At 45.2% G+C, this 14938-nt stretch overlaps 1 protein-coding gene across 2 annotated transcripts in view; it reads right to left on the minus strand.

The window, feature by feature from the left end:
• Nucleotides 1-12669, minus strand: part of TLN2 (talin 2) — a 450537-nt gene extending 437868 nt beyond the window's left edge. For both annotated transcript variants that reach the window (XM_079912034.1, XM_079912031.1), the window contains exon 1: nt 12377-12669. The gene's annotated coding sequence lies outside the window, so the exon portion shown is untranslated. The remainder of the gene's footprint in view (nt 1-12376) is intronic.
• Between the last annotated feature and the right edge of the window lie 2269 nt (nt 12670-14938).

Here is a 14938-nt window from a genome sequence, read left to right on the forward strand (position 1 = left end):
TCTCTGTGCGGTCAAGTGGACCCTGGGGACAAGTGATGCACCAACAATTCACCAGAACATTGAGGTCAGTGATAAACACTTAAGACAAGTGAACTTAACGTCTTCAACCCAGCAGTGAGTTACCAAGCAGACTGTTTAAGAGCCCCTCTTCAGAGATAAAAGCGAGAGGCAGCCATTTGTCTCTGTCTAGCTGTCCTCAGCAGGTGCTTTCCACCACTCAACAAGTATGTAACAAGGACAGGATTCATTCATTCAGTGCTTGAACCCCTAACTCTCAGCACATGACCTAAGAAACACTGCCCCCGAGGGACAACACTTTTCCGCCTCAACATTGCTCTCTTCCTTAGCTCCAATCTGGAAAACAATGACTTTACCTCGTGGAAGGCTAACTCTATAACCAGCAAGTTTTCTTCATCAATTACTCACATTAAAATATTTTGTTGAATGAACCTATCTATGAAACAGAATCAGACTCACAGAATCAGACTTGAGGTAGCCAAGGGGAGGGATGGATTGGGAGTTTGGGATTAGCAGATGCAAACTAGTATATATGGGAAGGATAAACAACACGGTCCTACTATATAGCACAGGGAACTATATTCAATATCCTGTGATAAACTATAATAGAAAAGAATATGAAAAAGAATGTATGTATATGATAAATGAATCACTTTGCTGTACGGGAGAAATTAACACGACATTGTAAAGCGACTATACTTCAATTAAACAAAAATTTTGTTGATTATCTATCATGTGCCAGACATTGTTTTAGACACTTGGGGACACAAGTCCAAGGGATGTTTTCTCTCATGAGCTTACATTCTAGTGCTATGAGACAGACAATAAATGAATCACGTATGTAACACAGGCAGACCTCATGTTACTGCACCTCACTTTATCGCGCTTTGCAGATACCACTGTTTTTACAAATTGAACGTCTGTGGCAACCCTGTGCCAAGCAAGTCTAACAGGACCACTTTTCTATCAGCATTTGCTCATCTCCTGTCTCTGTGTCACATTTTGGTAATTCTCACAATATTTCAAACTTTTTCAATATTATTATATTTGTTATGGTGATGTGTGATCAATGATCTTTGATGTGACACCTGTAACTGTTTTGGGGGTGCCACAAACTGCACCCATATAATATGACGAACTTAATCAATAAATGCTTGTGTTCTGACTGCTACACTAACCTGCAGCTCTCCGTCTCTTTCCCTCTCCTCCAGCTTCCCTGTTCCCTGAGACACAATACTGAAATTAGGCCAATTAATAACCCTACAAAGGCCTCTAAGTGTCCAAGTGAAAGGAAGGGTCACACATCTCTCACTTTAAATCAGAAGCTAGAAATGATTAAGGTTAGTGAGGAAGGCATGTCAGACAGGCCAAAAGCTAGGTCTCTTGTGCCAAACAGCCAAGCTGTGAATGAATGCAAAGGGAAAGTTCTTAAAGAAAATTGAAAGTACTACTTCAGTGAACACACAAATGATACAAAAGGGAAACAGCTTTATTGCTGATACAGAGAAAGTTTTGTCGGTCTGGATAGAAGAGCAAACCAGCCGCAACATTCCCTTCAGCTAAAGCCTAATCCAAAGCAAGGCCCTAAGTCTCCTCAATTCTAGGAAGGCTGAAAGAGGTGAGGAAACTGCAGAAGAAAAGTGTGAAGCTAGCAGAGGTTGGTTAGTGAGGCTTAAGGAAAGAAGCCGTCTCCATAACAGAAAAGTGCAAGGCAAAGCAACAAGTGCTGATGTATTGCATTGGCCAAAAAGCTCATTCAGGTTTTTCTCTAACATCTTGCGGAAAAATCCAAACGACCTTTTTGGCCAACCCACAGAATCTGCAGCAAGTTATCCAGAAGATCTAGCTAAGATCATTAATGAAGGAGGCTACACCAAACAACAGATTTTCAACGTAGATAAAACAGCCTTATACTGCAAGAAGATGCCATCTAAGACTTTCATAGCTGGAGAGGAGAAGTCAATGATAGCTTCAAAGGACAGGCTGACTCTCTTGTTAGGGGCTAATGCAGCTGCTGACTTTAAATTGAAGCTAGTGCTCATTTATCATTCTGAAAATCCTAGGATCCTTAAGAATTATGCTCAGTCTACTCTGCCTGTGCTCTGTAAATGGAGCAACAAAGGCTGGATGACAGCATATCCAGTTTACAACATGGCTTACTGAATATTTTAAGCCCACTGTTGAGACCTACTACTCAGAAAAAAATATTTCTTTCCAAATACTACTGCTCATTGACGAGGCACCTGGTCACCCAAGAGCTCTGATGGAGACGTACAACAAGATGAATATTTTCCATGCCTGCTAACACAACATCCATTCTGCAGCCCATGGATCAAGGAGTCATTTCAACTTTCAGGTCTTATTCTTTAAGAAATACATTTTGTAAGTCTGTAGCTGCCATAGACAGTGACTCCTCTGATAGATCGGGGCAAAGCAAATTGAAAACCTTCCAGAAAGGATTCACCAGTCTAGATACCATTAAGAACACTTATGATTCACGGTAAGACGTCAAAATAACAACATTAACAGGAATTTGGAAGACATTGATTCCAACCCTCATGGATGACTTTGAGGGGTTCAAGATTTCAGTGGAGGAAGTAACTGCAGATGTGGTAGAAAGATCAAGAGGACTAGAATTAGAAGTGGAGCCTGAAGATGTTACTGAATTGTTGCAATCTCATGAGAAAACCTGAATGAGGAATTGCTTCTTACACATGAGCAAAGAAGGTGGTTTCTTGAGATGGCATGTATTCCCAGTGAAGATGCTGTGAAGATTACTAAAATGACAACAAAGGATTTAGAATATCACATAAACTTAGCTGATAAAGCAGCTGCAGGGTTTGAGAGAACTGACTCCAATTTTGAAACAAGTTCTACTGTGGGTAAAATGCTATCAAACAGCACTGCATGCGACAGAGAAATTGTCCGTGAAAGGAAGAGTCAATCAGTGCAGCAAGCTTCATCGCTGTCTTATTTTAAGATGTGGCCATAAGCACCCCAACCTTCAGCCACCAGCTCCCAAACTGGTCAGCAGCCATCAACATAGAGGCAAAACCCTCCACCAACAAAAAGATCATGACTCTCTGAAGACTCAGAGGATGGTTACCACTTTTTTGCAATAAAGTATTTTTTAATTAAGGTATGTACATTGTTTTTTTAGATGTAATGCTATTGCACACTTTTAATAGACTACAGTACAGTGTAAATATACACTGGAAAACAAAAAATACATAAGACTCTATTTTGATATTCACTTTATTGCCGTGGTCTGGAACAGAAGCTACAATATCTCCCAAGTATGCCTGTATCAGGGAATAATAAATGATATGAAAACAAAGAAGAGGCTGAGAGCAGGGGCTGGGGGATGCCAGGGAGACCTCTAAGGAGGTGATACTGGAGCAGATTCCTAAGTCAAGTCAAGTGTGAGAGAACAGCCCCCTCCTTCAGAAGCCAGGACGGGGAGATACAGCAGCAGAACAGGAGCTGGAACGGCCAGAGTGCAGGAGGAGAACCAGGTTAGGATTGCAGTGCAGAAGCCAAGTGAAGACAGCCAAAGAGAGAGCTGGCTAACTGCTGCCGAGAGGCTGCAGGCGATGACAACTAAGAGTTGGCCATTAAGTATCACTGGCACCTGAAGAAGCATGGTTTTGGTGAAGAGGGGGTGGGGGGTGGGCAAGAAGCCAACCTGGGGTGGGTTCAAGACAGAATGAGAGGGGAAAGCGGGCAAAATGTATGACAGTTCTTTTAGAAAGTACTTACTCCAAGGGAGAATGAGGAATTGGGAGAACAGCCGACTAGGATAGTGGGTTGAGAGTGTTTTGTGGTTGCTGCTTTCTCCCTTAAGATGAGAGATACTAGAGCATGTTTCTCATGGAGATGATCCATCAGAGGGAGAAAACTAATGATGCAGAAGGGAAAGGAGATTCGTGCATGAGTGAGAGCCTTGCATGCCAACAGGGAACGGGCTCCAGTTCACATGTGGTTCCAGTGCTGTGTGGTTACGGTGCAGGGAGGCTAGCAGATTTAGCACGAGGAGATGATGAAACTAGTTCCTAATTGCTTCTTTTTTCTCCGTGAAATAAGCCAAGTCCTCAGCTGAGAGTGGGGTGGGGACAGAAACATAGTGGGCTGGGCAGTGTCAAGAGTCCGCCTTGAGGTTTATGGTCATAAATCAAAAGCAAGACGATGCAGATGGCTGGTTTTCTCCAGCCAGGTTCATCAGCCTGAGGCAGGAGCACAGTGGGCAGAGGGTGGGGTTTTCCCAGGAAAGTAAGATGAAGGGAGAAATGGTCAAAGAGGTTGAGGGTGTATGGAAGCACCTGGGGGTCGGGGTGGAGGGGAGAGTGGTAGGCGGTAATAAGTATGATGGACAATGAAGTGGAAGGGTCACCAGGTCAGAGGCCCATGTAGGGGGCAGGATAGGTGGAACAGGGTAATAACAGGAATAAGATAAAAGAGAAAAGGTGAGGGTCAGACTGGAATGCTTGTCAAGATTTTGGTGGAGGTACAGTTACTGGTAATGATAAGGTCCACAACTGTGGTGCAAGCTTAGTGGGTAATAAAATCAACTTAGTGGGTCATGACCAGCAGTTTTTTCTTAATGACACAGAATAAAAAGTATGTAACTACATTATACCTAGTAATGGGTAAACACTGTTTCGTGAAACTTGTTTCAGTTGTATGTGTATTTGCATTGGGTCTCACATAAGATGTATTTCTCCTATGGATCGGGGTTAAAAAAAACTCCCAGGACACCAGGGCAAGGCTTCTCTACCATGGCACTGCTTACATTTTAGCCCACGTGATTCTCTGTGGTCAGGGCTCTCTGGTGCGTCATAGGGCGTTTAGCAGCATCCCAGGCCTCCCCTCACTGGACGCCCGTAGCACCCCCTAGACATTGCCAAATAGCCTCTGGGTGGCAAAACTGCTGCGAACCAGCAGCCTAGAAATAACCATGGGAGGCATGGCTGAAGTAGCAAGAGGAAAAGATAACTAAAAGAGAGTTGGTCAAAGGACTGAATTGGGGGGGACAATCTATATAGATGTCCAAGTTACCAAAAATGTTGATGGGAGGAGGGACTGTGAGCCAGATGAACAAGATCTTCCAAGAATGAGGCAAAATAACTACGGAAGCCCGGGCGCCTAGAGCCCGTGCTCCACAACAAGAGAAACCACTGCAATGAGAAGCCCGCACACAGAAACGAAGAGCAGCTCCCACTCGCTGCCACTAGAGAAAGCCCGCGGGTAGCAACGAAGACCCAATGCAGCCAAAAATAAATAAATTTAATTAATTAATTAAAAAAAAAAAAGAATGAGGGAAAGTGACCCAGAGGGCTGTAGCTGAATGTTCTCTACCCCAGCTACGCATTAGAATTACCTGGAAAACTCACCCACCAATGCCCAGGCCCCACCCAGACCAACCAAATCAGAATCCCCAGGTGACCCCAATGTGAAGCCAGGGTGGAGACGCCTACAGAAGACGCCCACTCTCCAAGGCCCAGCTGAAGTATGACCTCCTTCCTGAAAATTTCCTTCCTATTTCACTTCTTTTCATACACCCCACTCAGCACAACGAATCTTGCTTTGCTTATAACTTACATGTGAAATCATCAGAAAAGAAGAAAAGCACTAAAATTAAGCAGCTAAAAACAGAACAAGTGTTTATCTGCTGCAGAATTTTAGAATTAGGAGATCCGCTAATGGGGAATCTTTCAGGGAAACTTCTTGAGCTTCAGGTCAGCCACTCCTCTGGAGGGCATCCAGACAAGTGAGGGTCCCCGGGCACAGCCCAGGACTTATGTGTCACTGATAAGCATTGTTAGAAATATGTCCCCTCTGGAGACACCGTAATAGACACTTGTTGAAATTAATGACTACTGTACTTCATCCCCACCCCACCCCAAATGCACCAATGAGTAGATTACAACAATTTAAGCACCATTTATTATCTGATCACCATTTGCTTCACAATACCCTTCACATGTAGGCAACTTTTTATTAAAAGCAATCAGTGACATCAAATCTTGAATATGTATGTATGTATGATGAAAAACAAGAAGACAGGAACCAGAGACTAATAGTCCTCTCTGCTTTCCCATGAGAAACCATTATAGAATATTTAAAATATCCCTGAACTCTGACGTTCACTGTTGATTAACCACACACAACCATGTACGAAACATCACTACATCCCCAAACACCTGCAAAAGATACAGAAAAAAGTTAAGTAAAATAACTCAAATATTTCTTTCTCCCAGCTTGGTGAAACTGATAAAACTGAGTTAACTTGCCTTGATTGGCACCCTAACTTTCATCCATGAAAGGGCAGAGCACCGGCTAGACAAGAACACAAGAGCTGCAAAACAGAGGAAGCTGTTCCTCTACACCAGTGGTTTGCAAAGTGTGGTCCAGCACCAGCGAGATCAGCATCACCTGGGAACTTGGTAAAACTGCAAATTATCAGTCTCCACCTAAGACTAACAGAATATGAAACTGTGGCCTAACAAAGTGGGTTTTAACAAGTCCTCCAGGTGACTCTGAGGCATTCTCTCCTGGAAACCACTGAATCTAAACCATGGTTTTCAAATTTGCAGCACAGCCCCGGCTTCCAGGGGGTTGAGATTCGGAGCCTCCCACTAGCATTCACAGAATCACGTGGTATGTACTTTTTAAAATGTGAACAGAGATTCCACTGCTTTTGAAAGTTTCATTTTTTTGTAGTGACTGCCAAGAACTGAAATACTATCAAGTTTCAAAAATCACATCAAGGGGCAGGACTGAAAATGGTACACAGGGAGAGCAATCAGCTAAGCTAAAGATAGTGTGGAAGGAGACCAGGGTTCAAATGCCAGCAGAGTCATTTAGCAGCAACTTTCTGGGGCTCAGGAAAACCAAGTTTGAGGAGATGCTGCTCCTCTCTAAGAAGCCTCTTCAGTTGGCCAGAAGACCCCACCTTCAGAATGGGATCAGAAACCAAGGGAAAGGAGACTGCTTGCTAAGAGCTTTCATGACTGCTTGTTGTCACTCTCCTGGGAGACAGAGGTAAATAGCTCTTCCAGAAGCCATGGCTTACCCTGAAGGAATTTACTTAAACTTGGGAAATCTCAGAATTTTAGAAGATAACTAACTGAAAGTTTCCAAAGAGACAAGAGATTGCCACAGAAGGCATCAGAGAAAACATGATATTGCCCAAATTTGTTTCTAAAATGGTTCCAGACAAATTTCCTATTCATTAACCAAATAACACTTTAAAGAGTTTTCATACAGAAAAGCCTGCAAGTCTGAGCCAGTAAACCATTCAAGGTGTATAAGGGGCAAGTTAACCACCCCTCTGCCCCAATGCTAATTTTAAACAATATTAAATTTTATGTATCCTTCCGTATCTTTCTCCAAGGTCATACACCTACTAGGGCTTCTTTTTTAAATCGGAAATAGGGTCATACTCTTGATACATATGATACTCAGCAACTCGATTTTATTTACATGTAATGTATCACAGACATCCTTCACAAAACAATCCATACTAGCTGTACCCTATTTTATCCATCCTACTGATGGACACTCATGGTGTTTCTAGTTTATTTACCGTAGTAATCCTGCAAGAAACATCCTCACACACAGATCCCTACATGCTGATGTTTTTACTTCTGTAAGAAAGGATTCCAAATATGCAACTGCTGGTTCATATGGCATACACGTTCCAAATTTTCACCAAAACTGTCTGCTTTCCCTAAAGGCTGCACCAGTTCATACTCCCCACAAGAGTCTGAGGGTTGCCCCCAACCCCCCTAATGGAGGATGTTACCAATCTTTACAACATGAATTAATTGAACAGAAAACTAATATCTCTTTGTTTTTTAATTTGCATTTCCCTGACCATTATGTACGTTGAGGATCTTTTCACATGTTTATGATCATTTGTACCTCTTATCTCAGGAATTGCCTGTTCACATCCTTTGTATATCTTTGATCATGCTGGACTGTTCAAGTACTGTTTAATCTCACACTAATCCCCTCTCGCCCCGGAATCTATGAGATGTGTCAAGTATAAAAGAATATCACCCTCTAGGACCTCAGTATGTGGGGTGAGGCCAGGGGATGATTTCTTAGCTTGAAGTACATGGTAAGCCCTCAAAAACAATTTCTGAATAAGTGAATAGCAGGCTTAGAGAATTCTGTTTGTTAAGAGTGCAGCTAAAAGAGTAAAAAGGAAACACAAATATTCACTACTTGTTCTGCATATTCAGAACAGCATCACTTTGGCTGAAATTAAATTGTTGGTTAAGGGAGAAACAAAACCATGGTCCTGGCACTGACTCTGACAATGCACCTTGAAACGGGTGGCAAAAGAGCCCAGTCTTAATTCATAGCTCTGGGTGGTACATAAACAAAGGCTCTCAAAACCAAGCGACACCTGCCACTAAGCCACAGGCTGTTCATTTGGTCAATGGACAGGAGAAGCCTACCTTAAACATTTTGTTCTTTTCTTGTTTTTTGTCTCCAACGCCATCCAAGATTTTCTAGCCTTTCAAAATCTCCTGCTTATTGGGGAAGGGGAGTGAGGAGGGCCTGCAGGGGGGTTTGACAGAGTTCAGATTCCTTAACTCTTTTAACTTTAGGCAAAACATCTGGTTATACCCAGCATTTATCCCCATTATTTGCAATAGTTCTGTTTGGCTTATGTCTTAACTAGTCTCCTTATTAAATATAAAAGTAATAGGATTAAAAACTTCTGGGGGAAAGTACTGTAATTAAAAAGGCACCAGTTGGGTATGGTAAGCTGTAATTCTGGTCCTGCTTATTAAGTTTTCCTTCTTGGCTTTAATTTTTTTTTGTATCCATAAAAATAACTTTGAATTATTTAACTCTTTTTTAGTATTTCCTGTATTGGCTAAACACCACCCCAAATCTCCAAGAAAACATTATAACTCAAAAGTTCTGGAGTAGTAATGTCACAGAACACAAGTTTTAGATACTGTCCCAAGAGTCAGGCATGCCACACACACTACAACACACACACACACAGCCTGGTAACTTGACAGGCAACTCTCCAAAATGAATAGGCATTTTCTCACCTCCTGAAGTTACAAAACCTTCTTAATAGGAAAAAAATTGCAGGAACTTTGATCAAGCCATGCGGTTATAATAAGAATCTGGCAACAGGCAACAAAGCACAATTTATAACACTTTGTTAAGAGAGGCATAAAAAAAAATAAATAAATATTGAGGTAGTATACTTGGGAATGAAAACTGAAGGGTTTGTAATAAAACTTCTCTTTTTTAAATCTCTTATTTTAGCATTATTGAGAAAACGCCTTTAAGATTTTTATTATGTAATGTTTAGCACATGCACAAAAATGTGACACATATATATAAAGCACAATCCTAAGATGAATAAATACATCTTTAGATTTTCTTTTTTCCTGAGCATAGTTGGTAAAGATTTAAATTGTTCATCACCTGTAACCATCCTTAACTGTTCTTAGGAACAAATGATCTGCTGGGAGCCAGGAGTGGAGGAATGGGGGAATCAGTATAATTTTGAGCTATAAAAGAAACTGGGCTAAAGCAAAAATAATACACACACACACACACATACATACCCCTATTTCTAAAACCTCACTTTGCTTAAAAATACTCTAGGGAACAGTGTTTGAAAAACCCTGAACAAGTAGATTTAACAGTAAGTGAGTTCAAGACCCATATAAATAAACCTTTGCCTAGAAAGAATTTCCCCAATAACTAATTGAACAGGATCATTTTAAAAGTGCACCTTCCCTTTGGAGGTAGAAGCACAACATCAATGCCAAAAACAGATACTCTAATAACTCTCTAGTATCTCCTTGATGACCTGAGTGGGTACAAAGGCAGAGAGAAACCAGTGACTTCCCCGATCTGAGGAGCCCTGTGTTTCTGGGATTCAAGGTACCACTTCTAAGACTGGGAACTTTACAAAAGGGATGGAGGCTTTCAGCAACTGATTTGATTCTATCCTAAATTAATTATGCTAATTCCAGATAAATGTATCTTAGGCTCAGGGTGTTCTCCACAATTCTAGGGCTCAGTGAAAACAAAATTAGCATTCGTGCAGGTATCCCTCCTCTCTCAAGGCCACTTGTCTTGTCACACCACCGCACCTCCAGGGTTTTTGCATGGATAACCCAAATCAGCCAACAAGGAAGATAAAATCTTGGAAACCCAATGGCTGACATTCCCACTAGAGGCATTTATCGAAGTGGACAGACGCAAGAGCAGCCTAATCCCTGACAACAAAGGGCGCATCTCCGAGATGAAAGCCTCCCCCCATCCCCTACATCCCCTCTGTGATCCCCTGAAGCCTCTCCAATGACAAAACCCCAAAGTGCTGACATGACCTCAATAGTATGGCATCATTTCTCTCGCCAAGGAGAACGGCTGGCACGTTCCCGCCAGCGAACTATAGGTCAGCCAATACGCCCTTCCCCTGACCCTTCGCAAAGCAGAGATTACAATCTATTTCAAAAGTAGATTCCCCAGTGTCCACTCCTGAGGAGTCGCCAACTCCAAGCTCTGGAGGAGGGAGGATAGCGCGCAACCTGAAGAATGCCACAACTCAGCACCCCGGGTACTATCAGAAGCCAAAGTAAGTGGTACTAAGAGCACCAGGCTGCTTGTAATTTATTACATTTGGGGGGGTACAATTCTCCGGAACATCACCCCTACTCTCCTGTCTTTAACTGTGTCTTGCACAACGCCAACACTTCAGCTCATTCCTCTCTCACCGTCTGGAAATTGCCAGAGGTTAGTTTTCACCACGAGACAGGGACTGTGAATCAATCTCCTTTCCCCAGGTCACCTGGGCTCTTCACGGGCAGCAAAAATCCAAGTTTCCCCACGCGGCACCTGAAGCCCTAACTTCTGGAACCCCCCCCCCTTAACCTCGCCCCACGAGCTGGCACCGCGGCGAGAGACGAGCACGCAGCCGCTGGCGCTGCGGCCGCAGCCAGGGAGGCGAGAGGAGGCTCGGACTGGTGTTCCGCCCCGGAACCCCCGCAAGCCAGGCCGTCGGCCCCGACGCGAAAACCGGGCGCCTCCTCTCCGCGGGGAGTGAGATCCCGCGTTCTGCGGAGCGCCCAGGCGGATCCCGGCGCCGGCAAAACGCTCCGCACCGGTGCCCGGCCGGGGGAGGCGGCCAAGCGCACGGCTCCCGCGGAGCGTCCAGGCAGCCGCGGCGGCAGAAGAGGGGCGTGTTTCTTGCGCCTCGGGGCCCGACCGCCGCGTCTCGGCTGGACCGGGGAAGGAGGCGAGCCGAGCGTGCAGTCCCAGACGGCGGCTCTCGGCCCTCAACCCCGGCGGGCCGGCCTGGCGACGCGCTGCAGCCCGCGCGCCCTTGCGGGGACAGGCGCGGTGCGCGCCCTGCGGGGCCGCCTCAGTGCCGGCCTGGGCGCGCAAACTTTCCGAGAGAAAACCGCTCCGGCCTCTCCAGCGGGGGCGCCGCGCTCTCCCCCGGGCCCACCAACTGTTCGCCCCCTCCCCTCCGTAGCCAAGACCCACTGAAAATATGGCGCCCTCGAACGTCGCTCCTCGGTCCCCTCAGGGAATCCCGAAATGCCCGTCTCCAGGACCCCCGGCTCCCGGTGGGCGCGAAATTTCAGCTCCTGGGGCCGAGAAAGGAGAGGGCGCCCCTGGTCCAGCGCGAGGCCAGCGGCACTGAATCCCAATCCTCCCCTAGCTCTAGGTCCCTCAGCGGCCAGCAGTTTGCTAGTGGCGAGATTGCCAAGTAAAGGGGAATCGTGGAATCTGCAGGTCTGAGAGTCCGGGACTGGCAAAGGAGCTCCGCACCGGCCGGCTGTCTTTGCCTGGAGCCCGGCCGGAGACTTGTTTGCAAAGTGGCGCTGGAGTCGGGGCGACCAGTGCTGGAATGAAGCCGCTCCGCCTGCGCCAACTCTCCTGGCGCGGGGACCCGGCCGGGGCCGAGGGGACACTCCATGCAGGCGGGGCCGCTTTTCAAAGCCCAGTTACCGGAAACCCAGCGGGAGCCCCGCAGGGGACCGGCTGCCCACGGCTAGGAATCCGCTCTCGGGCGCCGGCTGCGAGGCTGTTTGCAAACCGCGGCGCCCGGGTCCAGTGCAGTGAAACATACATGTGCGATAGACAGGTGCATTAATTTAATTTTATTTTTATTTTCTGCAAATAGCTCTCCTAGAACATCAAATCTGGGAGCTTTGCGGGGTTTTTTGCATCACTCAAGAGATGCAAAAGGAAGGGGAAAACCACCCACATTTTCCTTCTGTAGAGGGGAGGGAAAAGACACGAGAAATTCATGCAACGTGCATGCAGCTGGAGGAAGAGGAAAACCCGACTGAGTCGTGAGCCTTACCGGCGGATGCATTTACTGTCTCACTGCAGAGCGCCCGCACCGGAGTGCAGCCGGCGACCCCCCGCGCGCCCGGCGACCGCTCCGCTCCCTCAGCCGCCTCAGCCGCTGCCGCCGCCGCTGGCTCCAGGCGCGGAACAAGAGCCGAGGGCGAGCGCGAGCGCACGGCCCGGGCGCGCCGGGAGGGCAGGAAGCGCGTCATCACTCGGGGACGGCGCGGCCCCGCGCGGCTCCGGTCCGGCGATGGTGCAGCGCGGCAGCCGGACTGGGCCGGCACGAGCTCCCGCGGGCCCCTCCTGGGTCTCTAGCCTGCTGTCCGGTGGTGAGAGGGTCCGCGAGGCAAGGCGACGCGCCGGACGAGCTGTCGCAGAACTCGGGCTCTGCCATGCAAGGGGGGGAGGGGATGCACCGTCTTGGGGAATGGGGCCCCTAGGTCCGCAGAGCGCTTCTCCTGACCGCTGGCCCGCCGCTGGAGGAAGCGAGGTGCGGTTCCGACGGGAAGACCCTGGTGGGCTCTGGGGTTCTACTGCGACTCTGTCGGCGGGAACCCGAAGCGGGATTGTCCCTCTCTGTAAATGTCGCACACGCCGACACCGAAACTCAGCTGGTCAGAGGTCATTTAGGGATTTAGAGAACGGCTTTAGGGATGAGGGGCATATTCTTTTAAGTTCATAAGAAGAAATTTCTTCTGCCTACTGTGCCCTTAAATAAAGTCAATTGTATATCTTACAGTTACACAGCCCTTAGGAAATGTAGGATGACCTGAAACCATTTGAAGTTTAGGAAGCGAGGAGACAAATCACAAAACACTGTGTATTATATGATCCCATTTTTAAAAACTACGATGTGTGGAGAGAGGCAGAAAAGACTGAACACATAAACACTAAGATGTTAACTAGGTCTCAGTGATTGGTGAGAGGGGACCAAAGAGAGTGAATCAAAGAGGTAGCTTCCAAGTCACTTACAAATATATATTACAAAATATATTTTCTGCTTAGTTCTAGTTTCTGATTTTTCTGTAAGGAACACATTACTTTTGTAATTCAAAAAAAAATTTTTTAATAAAAGATCTTGCATTTTTTTCCCATCCCAATATAAAATGACCAGAATTAACCCGTTTTCCCAAGAAATAGGTAGCAAATCTCTTTAGTTACTCATAAATGAAACTACTGCAACTTTTTAGTGTTTCTCAGAGCATGAAACTGCTATCCTTATGAAATGAAGATGATGTAAATTGACACTATCTTGAAGAAGTCCATTGGGACATTGGATAAGCCTGGACACTCTATAAAAACAATAGCATGTTATTGTCCCAGTTGATGGACTTGATTTTATCATGACCCCGGAGATCTTTATAACAGAGGATAGCTTTGTAACTTATTGCAGAGAATAAACTTTATAAATCAAAAAGCACGGGTAGAGAACCAATTAACAGGCAACTTGAGAAAGTTTTAAAAGTTGCAGGGCACTGACTGTTTCTAATTGCCCAGGAAAAAATGGTTCTTTTTAAAGAACTTTTTAAACATTCCCCAGTCTAACAATGACTGGTAATGGCAAGGAGCCACCTCAGGGGATGGTAAAAAGTAAATGTTTATTGATTTCTGTAAGAGATTGGTAATAAGCTCATTAAATTAATGCCACCTAAACTGTCCCTTGGTTTACTGACCATATTTTTATAGTTCACATAACAGGTTTATGTAAGAAGCTCTTCAAGACAAACAGAAAAATTGATTGCAACTAAAGTCATTTTCCCCTTCCACTTAGTCCTCAGTTCATGGGGCCCAATGGCTTCGCATCAAGCATCTCAAAATCGAATTTTTCCCCAACTTGGATTTCAAGATTTTCCATCACTTAATTCACCATTCTCAAAGTATCCCATGCTCTTCCACTGCCTGCCAAAGAGAAGCCGTTTAATATTAGAAGGTAAACTCCATGAGAGCAAGGATCTTACCTGTATCTCTGTACCTAAAAGAGGGCCTGGCACTTAGTAGGTGCACAATAAATACTTGTTTCATGAAAATAACACGTTTGTTCACTGTCTACTTGGCTAGTTCCTGAGATATTGGAAAAATCACCTCTCCTGCTAGACTGTCAGTGTAATCCTGGGAAACTAACATCTTGTAGAGGTATACATAGCATTGATTTAGTCCAGTAATTTTACTCTTTTCAAAATAGCAGCTAAGTCTGAGACATTCAGAGCAGTGAGGTGCAGATGTCTGAATATCTATGCATTATGTATCCAGTTAGCACTATTTTGTGGTGTTCAGAGGTCAATCAAACCCTTTCCCCCAATGAGAACATCAGTCCTAGAATTCTTTGCTTTAGTCTGGGCTTCTAACCAACTGACTTTGAACACTTCACCTATTTTTATAGTGTCTCAGTTTCTCTAACCTCTCCTATGACCTCAAAGCCATTTACTATTTCTTTAGAAAAACCAACCTTAACCATTCTAATGCCTAGCAGTATATTTTTCAATAGCTACCCCAACATAAGTAAAACTGATTTTACTAGTAACCTACAGTAACTGCTCTGAAATTGAGACTCCTTCTCTAGACCTTAAAAGAT

The sequence above is a fragment of the Stenella coeruleoalba genome (genome assembly GCF_951394435.1).
Source record: "Stenella coeruleoalba genome assembly, chromosome: 2".
In the NCBI taxonomy this organism is placed as follows: domain Eukaryota; kingdom Metazoa; phylum Chordata; class Mammalia; order Artiodactyla; family Delphinidae; genus Stenella; species Stenella coeruleoalba.